We start from the raw sequence: 14,055 nt of genomic DNA on the forward strand, positions 1-14,055 counted from the left end.
AGGGCAGGGTCTCTAGGGGGCAGGAATGGTGGACCCATAGGGAGCACAGAGCTGAGGGCAGGGTCTTTAAGGGACAGGAATGGTGGACCCATAGGGAGCACAGAGCTGAGGGCAGGGTCTCTAGGGGGCAGAAATGTTGGGTCCACAGGGAGCACAGAGCTGAGGGCAGGGTCTTTAAGGGACAGGAATGGTGGGACCATAGGGAGCACAGAGCTGAGGGCAGGGTCCCTAGGGGCAGGAATGGTGGGACCATAGGAAGAACAGAGCTCATGACATGGCCCCAATGGGGCAGGAATGGTGGGTCCATAGGGAGCAGTGCTGAGGGCAGGGTCTTTAAGGGACAGGAATGGTGGACCCATAGGGAGCACAGAGCTGAGGGCAGGGTCTCTAGGGGGCAGAAATGTTGGGTCCACAGGGAGCACAGAGCTGAGGGCAGGGTCCCTAGGGGCAGGAATGGTGGGACCATAGGAAGAACAGAGCTCATGACATGGCCCCAATGGGGCAGGAATGGTGAGACCATAGGAAGCACAGAGCTCAGGACACTGCCCCAAGGGGGCAGGAATGGTGGCTCCATAGGGAGCACAGTGCTGAGAGCAGGGTCTCTAGGGGGCAGGAATGGTGGACCCATAGGGAGCACAGAGCTGGGGCCGGGTCTCTAGGAAGCAGGAATGGTGGACCCATAGGGAGCACCGAGCTGAGGGCAGGATCTCTAGGGGGCAGGAATGGTGGACCCATAGGGAGCACAGGACTGAGGACAGGGTCTCTAGGGGGCAGGATTGGTGGACCCATAGGGAGAACAGAGCTGAGGGCAGGGTCTCTAGGGGGCAGGAATGGTGGACTCATAGGGAGCACAGAGCTGAGGGCAGGGTCTCTAGGGGGCAGGAATGGTGGACCCATAGGGAGCAGAGTGCTGAGAGCAGGGTCTCTAGGGGGCAGGAATGGTGGACTCATAGGGAGCACAGAGCTGAGGGCAGGGTCTCTATGGGGCAGGAATGGTGGACCCATATGGAGCACAGAGCTGAGGGAAGGGGCTCTAGGGGGCAGGAATGGTGGACCATAGGAAGCACAGAGCTGAGGGCAGGGTCTCTAGGGGGCAGGAATGGTGGACCCATAGGGAGCACAGAGCTGAGGGCAGGGTCTCTAGGGGGCAGGAATGGTGGACCCATAGGGAGCACAGAGCTGAGGGCAGGGTCTTTAAGGGACAGGAATGGTGGACCCATAGGGAGCACAGAGCTGAGGGCAGGGTCTCTAGGGGGCAGAAATGTTGGGTCCACAGGGAGCACAGAGCTGAGGGCAGGGACTTTAAGGGGCAGGAATGGTGGGACCATAGGGAGCACAGAGCTGGGGCAGGTTCTCTAGGAGGCAGGAATGGTGGACCCATAGGGAGCACAGAGCTGAGGGCAGGGTCTCTAGGGGGCAGGAATGGTGGACCCATAGGGAGCACAGGACTGATGGCAGGGTCTCTAGGGGGCAGGATTGGTGGACCCATAGGGAGCACAGAGCTGAGGGCAGGGTCTCTAGGGGGAAGGAATGGTGGACTCATAGGGAGCACAGAGCTGAGGGCAGGGTCTCTAGGGGGCAGGAATGGTGGACCCATAGGGAGAAGAGTGCTGAGAGCAGGGTCTCTAGGGGGCAGGAATGGTGGACTCATAGGGAGCACAGAGCTGAGGGCAGGGTCTCTATGGGGCAGGAATGGTGGACCCATATGGAGCACAGTGCTGAGGGCAGGGTCTCTAGGGGGCAGGAATGGTGGACCATAGGAAGCACAGAGCTGAGGGCAGGGTCTCTAGGGGGCAGGAATGGTGGACCCATAGGGAGCACAGAGCTGAGGGCAGGGTCTCTAGGGGGCAGGAACGGTGGACCCATAGGGAGCACAGAGCTGAGGGCAGGGTCTTTAAGGGACAGGAATGGTGGACCCATAGGGAGCACAGAGCTGAGGGCAGGGTCTCTAGTGGGCAGAAATGTTGGGTCCACAGGGAGCACAGAGCTGAGGGCAGGGTCTTTAAGGGACAGGAATGGTGGGACCATAAGAAGCACAGTGCTGAGGGCAGGGTCTATAGGGAGCAGGAATGGTGGACCCATAGGGAGCACCGAACTGAGGGCAGGGTCTCTAGGGGGCAGGAATGGTGGACCCATAGGGAGCACAGAGCTAAGGGCAGGGTCTCTAGGGGGCAGGAATGGTGGACCCATAGGGAGCACCGAGCTGAGGGCAGGGTCTCTAGGGGGCAGGAATGGTGGACCCATAGGGAGCACCGAGCTGAGGGCAGGGTCTCTAGGGGGCAGGAATGGTGGACCCATAGGGAGCACCGAGCTGAGGGCAGGGTCTCTAGGGGGCGGGGATGGTGGACCCATAGGGAGCACAGAGCTGAGGGCAGGGTCTCTAGGGGCAGGAATGGTGGACCCATAGGGAGCACAGAGCTGAGGGCAGGGCCCCAAGGGGGCAGGAATGGTGGGTCCACAGGGAGCACAGAGCTGAGAGCAGGGCCTCTAGGGGCAGGAATGGTGAGACCATAGGGAGCAGTGCTGAGGGCAGGGTCTCTAGGGGGCAGGAATGGTGGGTCCACAGGGAGCACAGAGCTGAGGGCAGGGTCTTTAAGGGGCAGGAATGATGGACCCATAGGGAGCACAGAGCTGAGGGCAGGGTCTCTAGGGGGCAGGAATGGTGGGTCCACAGGGAGCACAGAGCTGAGGGCAGGGTCTTTAGGGGGCAGGAATAGACAACCCATACGGAGCACAGAGCTGAGGGCAGGGTCTCTAGGGGCAGGAATGGTGAGACCATAGGAAGCACAGAGCTCAGGACACGGCCCCAAGGGGGCAGGAATGGTGGCTGCATAGGGAGCACAGTGCTGAGAGCAGGGTCTCTAGGGGGCAGGAATGGTGGACCCATAGGGAGCACAGAGCTGGGGCAGGGTCTCTAGGAGGCAGGAATGGTGCACCCATAGGGAGCACAGAGCTGAGGGCAGGGTCTATAGGGGGCAGGAATGGTGGACCCATAGGGAGCACAGAACTGAGGGCAGGGTCTCTAGGGGGCAGGATTGGTGGACCCATAGGGAGCACAGAGCTGAGGGCAGAGTCCCTAGGGGGCAGGAATGGTGGACTCATAGGGAGCACAGATCTGAGGGCAGGGTCTCTAGGGGGCAGGAATGGTGGACCCATAGGGAGCAGAGTGCTGAGAGCAAGGTCTCTAGGGGGCAGGAATGGTGGACTCATAGGGAGCACAGAGCTGAGGGCAGGGTCTCTATGGGGCAGGAATGATGGACCCATAGGGAGCACAGAGCTGAGGGCAGGGTCTCTAGGGGGCAGGAATGGTGGACCATAGGAATCACAGAGCTGAGGGCAGGGTCTCTAGGGGGCAGGAATGGTGGATGCATTGGGAGCACAGAGCTGAGGGCAGGGTCTCTAGGGGGCAGGAATGGTGGACCCATAGGGAGCACAGAGCTGAGGGCAGGGTCTCTAGGGGGCAGAAATGTTGGGTCCACAGGGAGCACAGAGCTGAGGGCAGGGTCTTTAAGGGACAGGAATGGTGGGACCATAGGAAGCACAGTGCTGAGGGCAGGGTCCATAGGGAGCAGGAATGGTGGACCCATAGGGAGAACCGAACTGAGGGCAGGGTCTCTAGGGGGCAGGAATGGTGGACCCATAGCGAGAACAGAGCTGAGGGCAGGGTCTCTAGGGGCAGGAATGGTGGACCCATAGGGAGCACCGAGCTGAGGGCAGGGTCTCTAGGGGGCAGGAATGGAGGACCCATAGGGAGCACCGAGCTGAGGGCAGGGTCTCTAGGGGGCGTGAATGGTGGACCCATAGGGAGCACAGAGCTGAGGGCAGGGTCTCTAGGGGCAGGAATGGTGGACCCATAGGGAGCACAGAGCTGAGGGCAGGGCCCCAAGGGGGCAGGAATGGTGGGTCCACAGGGAGCACAGAGCTGAGGGCAGGGCCTCTAGGGGCAGGAATGGTGAGACCATAGGGAGCAGTGCTGAGGGCAGGGTCTCTAGGGGGCAGGAATGGTGGGTCCACAGGGAGCACAGAGCTGAGGGCAGGGTCTTTAGGGGGCAGGAATGATGGACCCATAGGGAGCACAGAGCTGAGGGCAGGGTCTCTAGGGGGCAGGAATGGTGGGTCCACAGGGAGCACAGAGCAGCTGAGGGCAGGGTCTTTAGGGGGCAGGAATAGAGAACCCATAGGGAGCACAGAGCTGAGGGCAGGGTCTCTAGGGGCAGGAATGGTGAGACCATAGGAAGCACAGAGCTCAGGACACGGCCCCAAGGGGGCAGGAATGGTGGCTCCATAGGGAGCACAGTGCTGAGAGCAGGGTCTCTAGGGGGCAGGAATGGTGGTCCCATAGGGAGCACAGAGCTGGGGCAGGGTCTCTAGGAAGCAGGAATGGTGGACCCATAGGGAGCACAGAGCTGAGGGCAGGGTCTCTAGGGGGCAGGAATGGTGGACCCATAGGGAGCACAGAACTGAGGGCAGGGTCTCTAGGGGGCAGAATTGGTGGACCCATAGGGAGCACAGAGCTGAGGGCAGAGTCCCTAGGGGGCAGGAATGGTGGACTCACAGGGAGCACAGATCTGAGGGCAGGGTCTCTAGGGGGCAGGAATGGTGGACCCATAGGGAGCAGAGTGCTGAGAGCAAGGTCTCTAGGGGGCAGGAATGGTGGACTCATAGGGAGCACAGAGCTGAGGGCAGGGTCTCTATGCGGCAGGAATGATGGACCCATAGGGAGCACAGAGCTGAGGGCAGGGTCTCTAGGGGGCAGGAATGGTGGACCATAGGAATCACAGAGCTGAGGGCAGGGTCTCTAGGGGGCAGGAATGGTGGATGCATTGGGAGCACAGAGCTGAGGGCAGGGTCTCTAGGGGGCAGAAATGTTGGGTCCACAGGGAGCACAGAGCTGAGGGCAGGGTCTTTAAGGGACAGGAATGGTAGGACCATAGGAAGCACAGTGCAAAGGGCAGGGTCTATAGGGAGCAGGAATGGTGGACCCATAGGGAGCACCAAACTGAGGGCAGGGTCTCTAGGGGGCAGGAATGGTGGACCCATAGGGAGAACAGAGCTGAGGGCAGGGTCTCTAGGGGCAGGAATGGTGGACCCATAGGGAGCACAGAGCTGAGGGCAGGGCCCCAAGGGGGCAGGAATGGTGGGTCCACATGGAGCACAGAGCTGAGGGCAGGGTCTCTAGGGGCAGGAATGGTGAGACCATAGGGAGCAGTGCTGAGGGCAGGGTCTCTAGGGGCAGGAATGGTGGACCCATAGGGAACACAGAGCTGAGGGCAGGGCCCCAAGAGGGCAGGAATGGTGGGTCCACAGGGAGCACAGATATGAGGGCAGGGTCTCTAGGGGGCAGGAATGGTGGGTCCACAGGGAGCACAGAGCTGAGGGCAGGGTCTTTAGGGGGCAGGAATGGTGGACCCATAGGGAGCACAGAGCTGAGGGCAGGGTCTCTAGGGGGCAGGAATGGTGGGTCCACAGGGAGCACAGAGCTGCAGGCAGGGTCTTTAGGGGGCAGGAATGGAGAACCCATAGGGATCACAGAGCTGAGGGCAGGGTCTCTAGGGGCAGGAATGGTGGCTCCATAGGGAGCACAGTGCTGAGGGCAGGGTCTCTAGGGGACAGGAATGGTGGACCCATAGGGAGCACAGAGCTGAGGGCAGGGTCTCTAGGGGGCAGGACTGGTGGCTCCATAGGGAGCACCGTGCTGAGGGCAGGGTCTCCAGGGGGCAGGAATGGTGGACCCATAGGGAGCACAGAGCTGAGGGCAGGGTCTCTAGGGGGCAGGAATGGTGGGTCCACAGGGAGCACAGAGCTGAGGGCAGGGTCTCTAGGGCGCAGGAATGGTGGACCATTAGGGAGCACAGAACTGACGGCATGGCCTCTAGGGGGCAGGACTGGTGGCTCCATAGGGAGCACAGTGCTGAGGGCAGGGTCTTTAGGGGGCAGGAATGGAGAACCCATTGAGATCACAGAGCCGAGGGCAGGGTCTCTAGGGGCAGGAATGGTGGACCATAGGAAGCACAGAGCTGAGGGCAGGGTCTCTAGGGGGCAGGAATGGTGGACCCATATGGAGCACAGTGCTGAGGGCAGGGTCTCTAGGGGGCAGGAATGGTGGACCATAGGAAGCACAGAGCTGAGGGCAGGGTCTCTAGGGGGCAGGAATGGTGGACCCATAGGGAGCACAGAGCTGAGGGCAGGGTCTCTAGGGGGCAGGAACGGTGGACCCATAGGGAGCACAGAGCTGAGGGCAGGGTCTTTAAGGGACAGGAATGGTGGACCCATAGGGAGCACAGAGCTGAGGGCAGGGTCTCTAGTGGGCAGAAATGTTGGGTCCACAGGGAGCACAGAGCTGAGGGCAGGGTCTTTAAGGGACAGGAATGGTGGGACCATAAGAAGCACAGTGCTGAGGGCAGGGTCTATAGGGAGCAGGAATGGTGGACCCATAGGGAGCACCGAACTGAGGGCAGGGTCTCTAGGGGGCAGGAATGGTGGACCCATAGGGAGCACAGAGCTAAGGGCAGGGTCTCTAGGGGGCAGGAATGGTGGACCCATAGGGAGCACCGAGCTGAGGGCAGGGTCTCTAGGGGGCAGGAATGGTGGACCCATAGGGAGCACCGAGCTGAGGGCAGGGTCTCTAGGGGGCAGGAATGGTGGACCCATAGGGAGCACCGAGCTGAGGGCAGGGTCTCTAGGGGGCGGGGATGGTGGACCCATAGGGAGCACAGAGCTGAGGGCAGGGTCTCTAGGGGCAGGAATGGTGGACCCATAGGGAGCACAGAGCTGAGGGCAGGGCCCCAAGGGGGCAGGAATGGTGGGTCCACAGGGAGCACAGAGCTGAGAGCAGGGCCTCTAGGGGCAGGAATGGTGAGACCATAGGGAGCAGTGCTGAGGGCAGGGTCTCTAGGGGGCAGGAATGGTGGGTCCACAGGGAGCACAGAGCTGAGGGCAGGGTCTTTAAGGGGCAGGAATGATGGACCCATAGGGAGCACAGAGCTGAGGGCAGGGTCTCTAGGGGGCAGGAATGGTGGGTCCACAGGGAGCACAGAGCTGAGGGCAGGGTCTTTAGGGGGCAGGAATAGACAACCCATACGGAGCACAGAGCTGAGGGCAGGGTCTCTAGGGGCAGGAATGGTGAGACCATAGGAAGCACAGAGCTCAGGACACGGCCCCAAGGGGGCAGGAATGGTGGCTGCATAGGGAGCACAGTGCTGAGAGCAGGGTCTCTAGGGGGCAGGAATGGTGGACCCATAGGGAGCACAGAGCTGGGGCAGGGTCTCTAGGAGGCAGGAATGGTGCACCCATAGGGAGCACAGAGCTGAGGGCAGGGTCTATAGGGGGCAGGAATGGTGGACCCATAGGGAGCACAGAACTGAGGGCAGGGTCTCTAGGGGGCAGGATTGGTGGACCCATAGGGAGCACAGAGCTGAGGGCAGAGTCCCTAGGGGGCAGGAATGGTGGACTCATAGGGAGCACAGATCTGAGGGCAGGGTCTCTAGGGGGCAGGAATGGTGGACCCATAGGGAGCAGAGTGCTGAGAGCAAGGTCTCTAGGGGGCAGGAATGGTGGACTCATAGGGAGCACAGAGCTGAGGGCAGGGTCTCTATGGGGCAGGAATGATGGACCCATAGGGAGCACAGAGCTGAGGGCAGGGTCTCTAGGGGGCAGGAATGGTGGACCATAGGAATCACAGAGCTGAGGGCAGGGTCTCTAGGGGGCAGGAATGGTGGATGCATTGGGAGCACAGAGCTGAGGGCAGGGTCTCTAGGGGGCAGGAATGGTGGACCCATAGGGAGCACAGAGCTGAGGGCAGGGTCTCTAGGGGGCAGAAATGTTGGGTCCACAGGGAGCACAGAGCTGAGGGCAGGGTCTTTAAGGGACAGGAATGGTGGGACCATAGGAAGCACAGTGCTGAGGGCAGGGTCCATAGGGAGCAGGAATGGTGGACCCATAGGGAGAACCGAACTGAGGGCAGGGTCTCTAGGGGGCAGGAATGGTGGACCCATAGCGAGAACAGAGCTGAGGGCAGGGTCTCTAGGGGCAGGAATGGTGGACCCATAGGGAGCACCGAGCTGAGGGCAGGGTCTCTAGGGGGCAGGAATGGAGGACCCATAGGGAGCACCGAGCTGAGGGCAGGGTCTCTAGGGGGCGTGAATGGTGGACCCATAGGGAGCACAGAGCTGAGGGCAGGGTCTCTAGGGGCAGGAATGGTGGACCCATAGGGAGCACAGAGCTGAGGGCAGGGCCCCAAGGGGGCAGGAATGGTGGGTCCACAGGGAGCACAGAGCTGAGGGCAGGGCCTCTAGGGGCAGGAATGGTGAGACCATAGGGAGCAGTGCTGAGGGCAGGGTCTCTAGGGGGCAGGAATGGTGGGTCCACAGGGAGCACAGAGCTGAGGGCAGGGTCTTTAGGGGGCAGGAATGATGGACCCATAGGGAGCACAGAGCTGAGGGCAGGGTCTCTAGGGGGCAGGAATGGTGGGTCCACAGGGAGCACAGAGCAGCTGAGGGCAGGGTCTTTAGGGGGCAGGAATAGAGAACCCATAGGGAGCACAGAGCTGAGGGCAGGGTCTCTAGGGGCAGGAATGGTGAGACCATAGGAAGCACAGAGCTCAGGACACGGCCCCAAGGGGGCAGGAATGGTGGCTCCATAGGGAGCACAGTGCTGAGAGCAGGGTCTCTAGGGGGCAGGAATGGTGGTCCCATAGGGAGCACAGAGCTGGGGCAGGGTCTCTAGGAAGCAGGAATGGTGGACCCATAGGGAGCACAGAGCTGAGGGCAGGGTCTCTAGGGGGCAGGAATGGTGGACCCATAGGGAGCACAGAACTGAGGGCAGGGTCTCTAGGGGGCAGAATTGGTGGACCCATAGGGAGCACAGAGCTGAGGGCAGAGTCCCTAGGGGGCAGGAATGGTGGACTCACAGGGAGCACAGATCTGAGGGCAGGGTCTCTAGGGGGCAGGAATGGTGGACCCATAGGGAGCAGAGTGCTGAGAGCAAGGTCTCTAGGGGGCAGGAATGGTGGACTCATAGGGAGCACAGAGCTGAGGGCAGGGTCTCTATGCGGCAGGAATGATGGACCCATAGGGAGCACAGAGCTGAGGGCAGGGTCTCTAGGGGGCAGGAATGGTGGACCATAGGAATCACAGAGCTGAGGGCAGGGTCTCTAGGGGGCAGGAATGGTGGATGCATTGGGAGCACAGAGCTGAGGGCAGGGTCTCTAGGGGGCAGAAATGTTGGGTCCACAGGGAGCACAGAGCTGAGGGCAGGGTCTTTAAGGGACAGGAATGGTAGGACCATAGGAAGCACAGTGCAAAGGGCAGGGTCTATAGGGAGCAGGAATGGTGGACCCATAGGGAGCACCAAACTGAGGGCAGGGTCTCTAGGGGGCAGGAATGGTGGACCCATAGGGAGAACAGAGCTGAGGGCAGGGTCTCTAGGGGCAGGAATGGTGGACCCATAGGGAGCACAGAGCTGAGGGCAGGGCCCCAAGGGGGCAGGAATGGTGGGTCCACATGGAGCACAGAGCTGAGGGCAGGGTCTCTAGGGGCAGGAATGGTGAGACCATAGGGAGCAGTGCTGAGGGCAGGGTCTCTAGGGGCAGGAATGGTGGACCCATAGGGAACACAGAGCTGAGGGCAGGGCCCCAAGAGGGCAGGAATGGTGGGTCCACAGGGAGCACAGATATGAGGGCAGGGTCTCTAGGGGGCAGGAATGGTGGGTCCACAGGGAGCACAGAGCTGAGGGCAGGGTCTTTAGGGGGCAGGAATGGTGGACCCATAGGGAGCACAGAGCTGAGGGCAGGGTCTCTAGGGGGCAGGAATGGTGGGTCCACAGGGAGCACAGAGCTGCAGGCAGGGTCTTTAGGGGGCAGGAATGGAGAACCCATAGGGATCACAGAGCTGAGGGCAGGGTCTCTAGGGGCAGGAATGGTGGCTCCATAGGGAGCACAGTGCTGAGGGCAGGGTCTCTAGGGGACAGGAATGGTGGACCCATAGGGAGCACAGAGCTGAGGGCAGGGTCTCTAGGGGGCAGGACTGGTGGCTCCATAGGGAGCACCGTGCTGAGGGCAGGGTCTCTAGGGGGCAGGAATGGTGGACCCATAGGGAGCACAGAGCTGAGGGCAGGGTCTCTAGGGGGCAGGAATGGTGGGTCCACAGGGAGCACAGAGCTGAGGGCAGGGTCTCTAGGGCGCAGGAATGGTGGACCATTAGGGAGCACAGAACTGACGGCATGGCCTCTAGGGGGCAGGACTGGTGGCTCCATAGGGAGCACAGTGCTGAGGGCAGGGTCTTTAGGGGGCAGGAATGGAGAACCCATTGAGATCACAGAGCCGAGGGCAGGGTCTCTAGGGGCAGGAATGGTGGCTCCATAGGGAGCAAGGTGCTGAGGGCAGGGTCTCTAGGGGGCAGGAATGGTGGACCCATAGGGAGCACAGAGCTGAGGGCAGGGTCTCTAGGGGGCAGGGATGGTGGGTCCACAGGGAGCACAGAGCTAGGGGCAGGAATGGTGGACCCATAGGGAGCACAGAGCTGAGGGCAGGGTCTCTAGGGGGCAGGAATGGTGGGCCACAGGGAGCACAGAGCTGCGGGCAGGGTCTTTAGGGGGCAGGAATGGAGAACCCATTGGGATCACAGAGCCGAGGGCAGGGTCTCTAGGGGCAGGAATGGTGGCTCCATAGGGAGCAAGGTGCTGAGGGCAGGGTCTCTAGGGGGCAGGAATGGTGGACCCATAGGGAGCACAGAGCTGAGGGCATGGTCTCTAGGGGGCAGGGATGGTGGGTCCACATGGAGCACAGAGCTAGGGGCAGGAATGGTGGACCCATAGGGAGCACAGAGCTGAGGGCAGGGTCTCTAGGGGGCAGGAATGGTGGGTCCACAGGGAGCACAGAGCTGAGGGCAGGGTCTTTAGGGGGCAGGAATGGTGGACCCATAGGGAGCACAGAGCTGAGGGCATGGCCTCTAGGGGCATGGATGGTGGGACCACAGGGAGCACAAAGCTCAGGGCAGGACCCCAAATGCCAGACATGGGAAACCTTAGGGGGAGCAAAGCACTGAGGACAGGGGCACGAGGGCAAGCCGTGGCAGACAGTCAGGAGGGGTCTGTGAGGGCGGGGCGGCTGAGAGGCAGGCATGAGGGGCCCACGGGGAGCAAGGGGCTCAGGGAAGGGGCATTTGTGGCCCAGAGAGAGCAAAGAGCTGGGGCAGAGGTCCACGGGGCAAGCACGAGAACCCGGGCACTAACACCTGAGAGCTAGGGCCCCATGTCATCCACCACCATGAGTGCCAGAGACCTCAGAGCGGTGACATGCTCCGGGCCCCTGTGTGAACTTTGGGACGTTTGTGTGCCGGAAATGACGGCGGCCCGGCCTGGTTTCAGAAAGGGCTCAAACGTATCCCCAGCACTTTACTAATCTCCCCCTCAAGATCCGGGAAGTACAGCCCACAAACTTACCACGCCTCATACAATGTCTACGTAGCAGGCCTAAACAAACTGGGAGCACGTACGACTAGAGACAGTCTGGCTAACGGGTCTTCAAGGCCACTGGCCTGTCGGGAAACCCCAAACTGTCCTTAGAGCAACTCCCGGCGCCCATGACGGCGCAGGAGGACACACATACCCTTGCGCAGCCGCCTCCAGACCCGTTCGCCTTCTTATCACCGGGGTCGTTACCTCGGATGAGCCAGGGTGGTCCTAGCCACTCCGATGATGGGACCCACGTCCAGTGCCGGAGTTCACACAGAGCGTGTGCGGACCTCCACTGCTCCCTCTCTGCAGATCACATCTTATGTGTGGGCCGAAGAGGCGCGCAGCTTCCTGTCTGCAGCGGTGGCAGGCTGTGGGCGGGAGGGGCCTTCCTGGAAACGCACAAGTGCGCGCACAAACAACATCAAGTGGGGAGCAGTGAAGAGTGACTGCTGTATCACGCACTCGCACGCACACTCTCAATTATCCAGTGCAACATGAACAAAAAGTGTGCACGCGCTCTCTATACACGTGCTCACCGTCTCCCGCGCTTCCCTCTCCTTGTCTCTCCCTCTCCACATATTTTCTTCTCTCTCTCACCCTCTATCCACATCTCATGCATTACAATTATACAGCGCCTACCACCCCTATGAGGGGCGCTGAAGCGCTTGCCTACGAGAGTAGCATGCCTCGGCATCTCAGGAGTGTGTGAGGCCTGGAGTCTACAGTGTTTCCCCGCACTAGAACGGTGTTGTCACAGAACCCTGATGCACCACAAAATCCTGGTGCACCATTCTCTTAATGTCACTAGAACGAGTGAGAATATCTAATAATGAGACTCACTCTTTGGGAGTGAAACCGCGCTCCTAGAAGTGAGACCCACGCTTTGGGAGTGAAACCGCGCTCCTAGAAGTGAGACCCACGCTTTGGGAGTGAAACCGCGCTCCTAGAAGTGAGACTCACGCTTTGGGAGTGAAACTGCGCTCCTAGAAGTGAGACTCAAACTTTGGGAGTGAGACTGTGCTCGCAGAAGTAAGACCCACCCTTTGGGACTAAAATCACACTCCTAGAAGTGAGACCCACGCTTTTGGAGTGAAACAGAGCTCCAAGAAGTGACACCCATGCATTGGGAGTGAAACTGCGTCCCTAGAAGTGAGACTCACACTTTGGGAGTGAAACTCCGCTCCTAGAAGTGAGACTCACACTTTGGGAGTGAGACTGTATTACAAGAAGTGAGATCCACGCTTTGGGAGCAGGCCCGGCTCCAGGAATTTTTAGTTGGGTTGGCCAAGGGTGCATTTGGGTGTGCCACTGCGGCGCCAATTTGTCGCTTCTTGTGGTAGCCTACAAGCCCTAGATTACATTATATCCACTTGCAAACAGTCACCATGATACAACAGATCAATTCTGTGTGTATACAGAGCATGTGGAGAGTTATTAGAAAGTAAGAGCGATGTGTGGACCTAAGTGCAAACCCTCAAATTCCAACTGGGTTTCAACACAAGTACTTCCAGGCCCGATTATCCACTTTTCTACCATCCCCCTCCTGTGCACCTTATCTCACAGCTGACCTTGGGCCACAGACCCATATCAGCCACCATCCAGCTCTACTATCATTATTCCCGTAAATAACATTAGTAGAATCACCTTCAAACTTGAAACATTGAATATAGCAGTAAGTATAATTAGCACGCACTTTAAAATATGTTCCACAGTTGCCCTAATGACCGCCGGCTTTAGCACTGTTGCAAAAGTCTTTTTTGGCGCCTCACCAATGACCCCTTTTTCGGCAGATAACATTGCTATCACTCTCCAACAGTGCACTTCATCTCTCTGTAGCTCCCTCTCATATGCATTTCATTTGTTGTATAGCGCTACTCATATCAGTGTAGGGTGTCACAGTACTTTACATCATGCACACATTATACATAGACAATGAATCAAACAAGTATGTAATTCAGTCTATAGGGAATGACACATGAGACAATGAGGATTACAAGGTGTAGGAGTACATGTCATCTATACTGATGGGCAGTACATTTTAAGAGGGTTTGGGCTGGGGAAGCACAAACTCAGGATTTAAAACATACCCCAGTGGTTGAGGGTTGGCTTTACTAATAAAAATGTATATCGGCCCAAACTCTTTTAAGCAACATTAAAATAATGAAAGACTGGGGAATTTCTAACTATATAGTAACACAAAAGAGTGAAGTTCTAACTATACCATTCATGTTTGTATGCAGCTCTTTGGTGACAGTTCGTTGGTCACTGTCCTATGTTAGGATTGTAACTTCTGAACTGCAAGTAACACAAGAATCTCTGTGACAAAGGCAGTAACCCACTGAGCAATCCAAATAAAAATACAGCTTATCTGCATTTCAAAACTACCCCACAGGGAAAGGACTGCTCTCCAGCAGGATAATTAATCACCAGTTCTCTGGACATTTTTTATTGTTGTCTTGCATCCATGGCCATGATAATGATAAAAACAATTTAAAGTATGTGCCTTTCAGGGCCTGTGCAGATTTTTAAAAATAAAAACAAATAGTAACACATTCTCTTACCTTCTCCTTGTGTCACAGCCTAATCTGATAAGCAACTGCA

The 14,055-nt window shown here is 58.8% G+C and overlaps 1 protein-coding gene across 3 annotated transcripts in view; it reads right to left on the minus strand.

The window, feature by feature from the left end:
* JAK3 (Janus kinase 3) overlaps positions 1-11,781 on the minus strand; it is a 280,492-nt gene extending 268,711 nt beyond the window's left edge. For 2 of the 3 annotated variants that reach the window (XR_014972378.1, XM_085639762.1), the window contains exon 1: positions 11,606-11,781. The gene's annotated coding sequence lies outside the window, so the exon portion shown is untranslated. The remainder of the gene's footprint in view (positions 1-11,605) is intronic. The other variant, XM_085639763.1, reaches the window with a different exon arrangement.
* Positions 11,782-14,055: the final 2,274 nt, after the last annotated feature.

Source organism: Triturus cristatus, chromosome 12, assembly GCF_964204655.1.
Source record: "Triturus cristatus chromosome 12, aTriCri1.1, whole genome shotgun sequence".
Taxonomy (NCBI): Eukaryota; Metazoa; Chordata; class Amphibia; order Caudata; family Salamandridae; genus Triturus; species Triturus cristatus.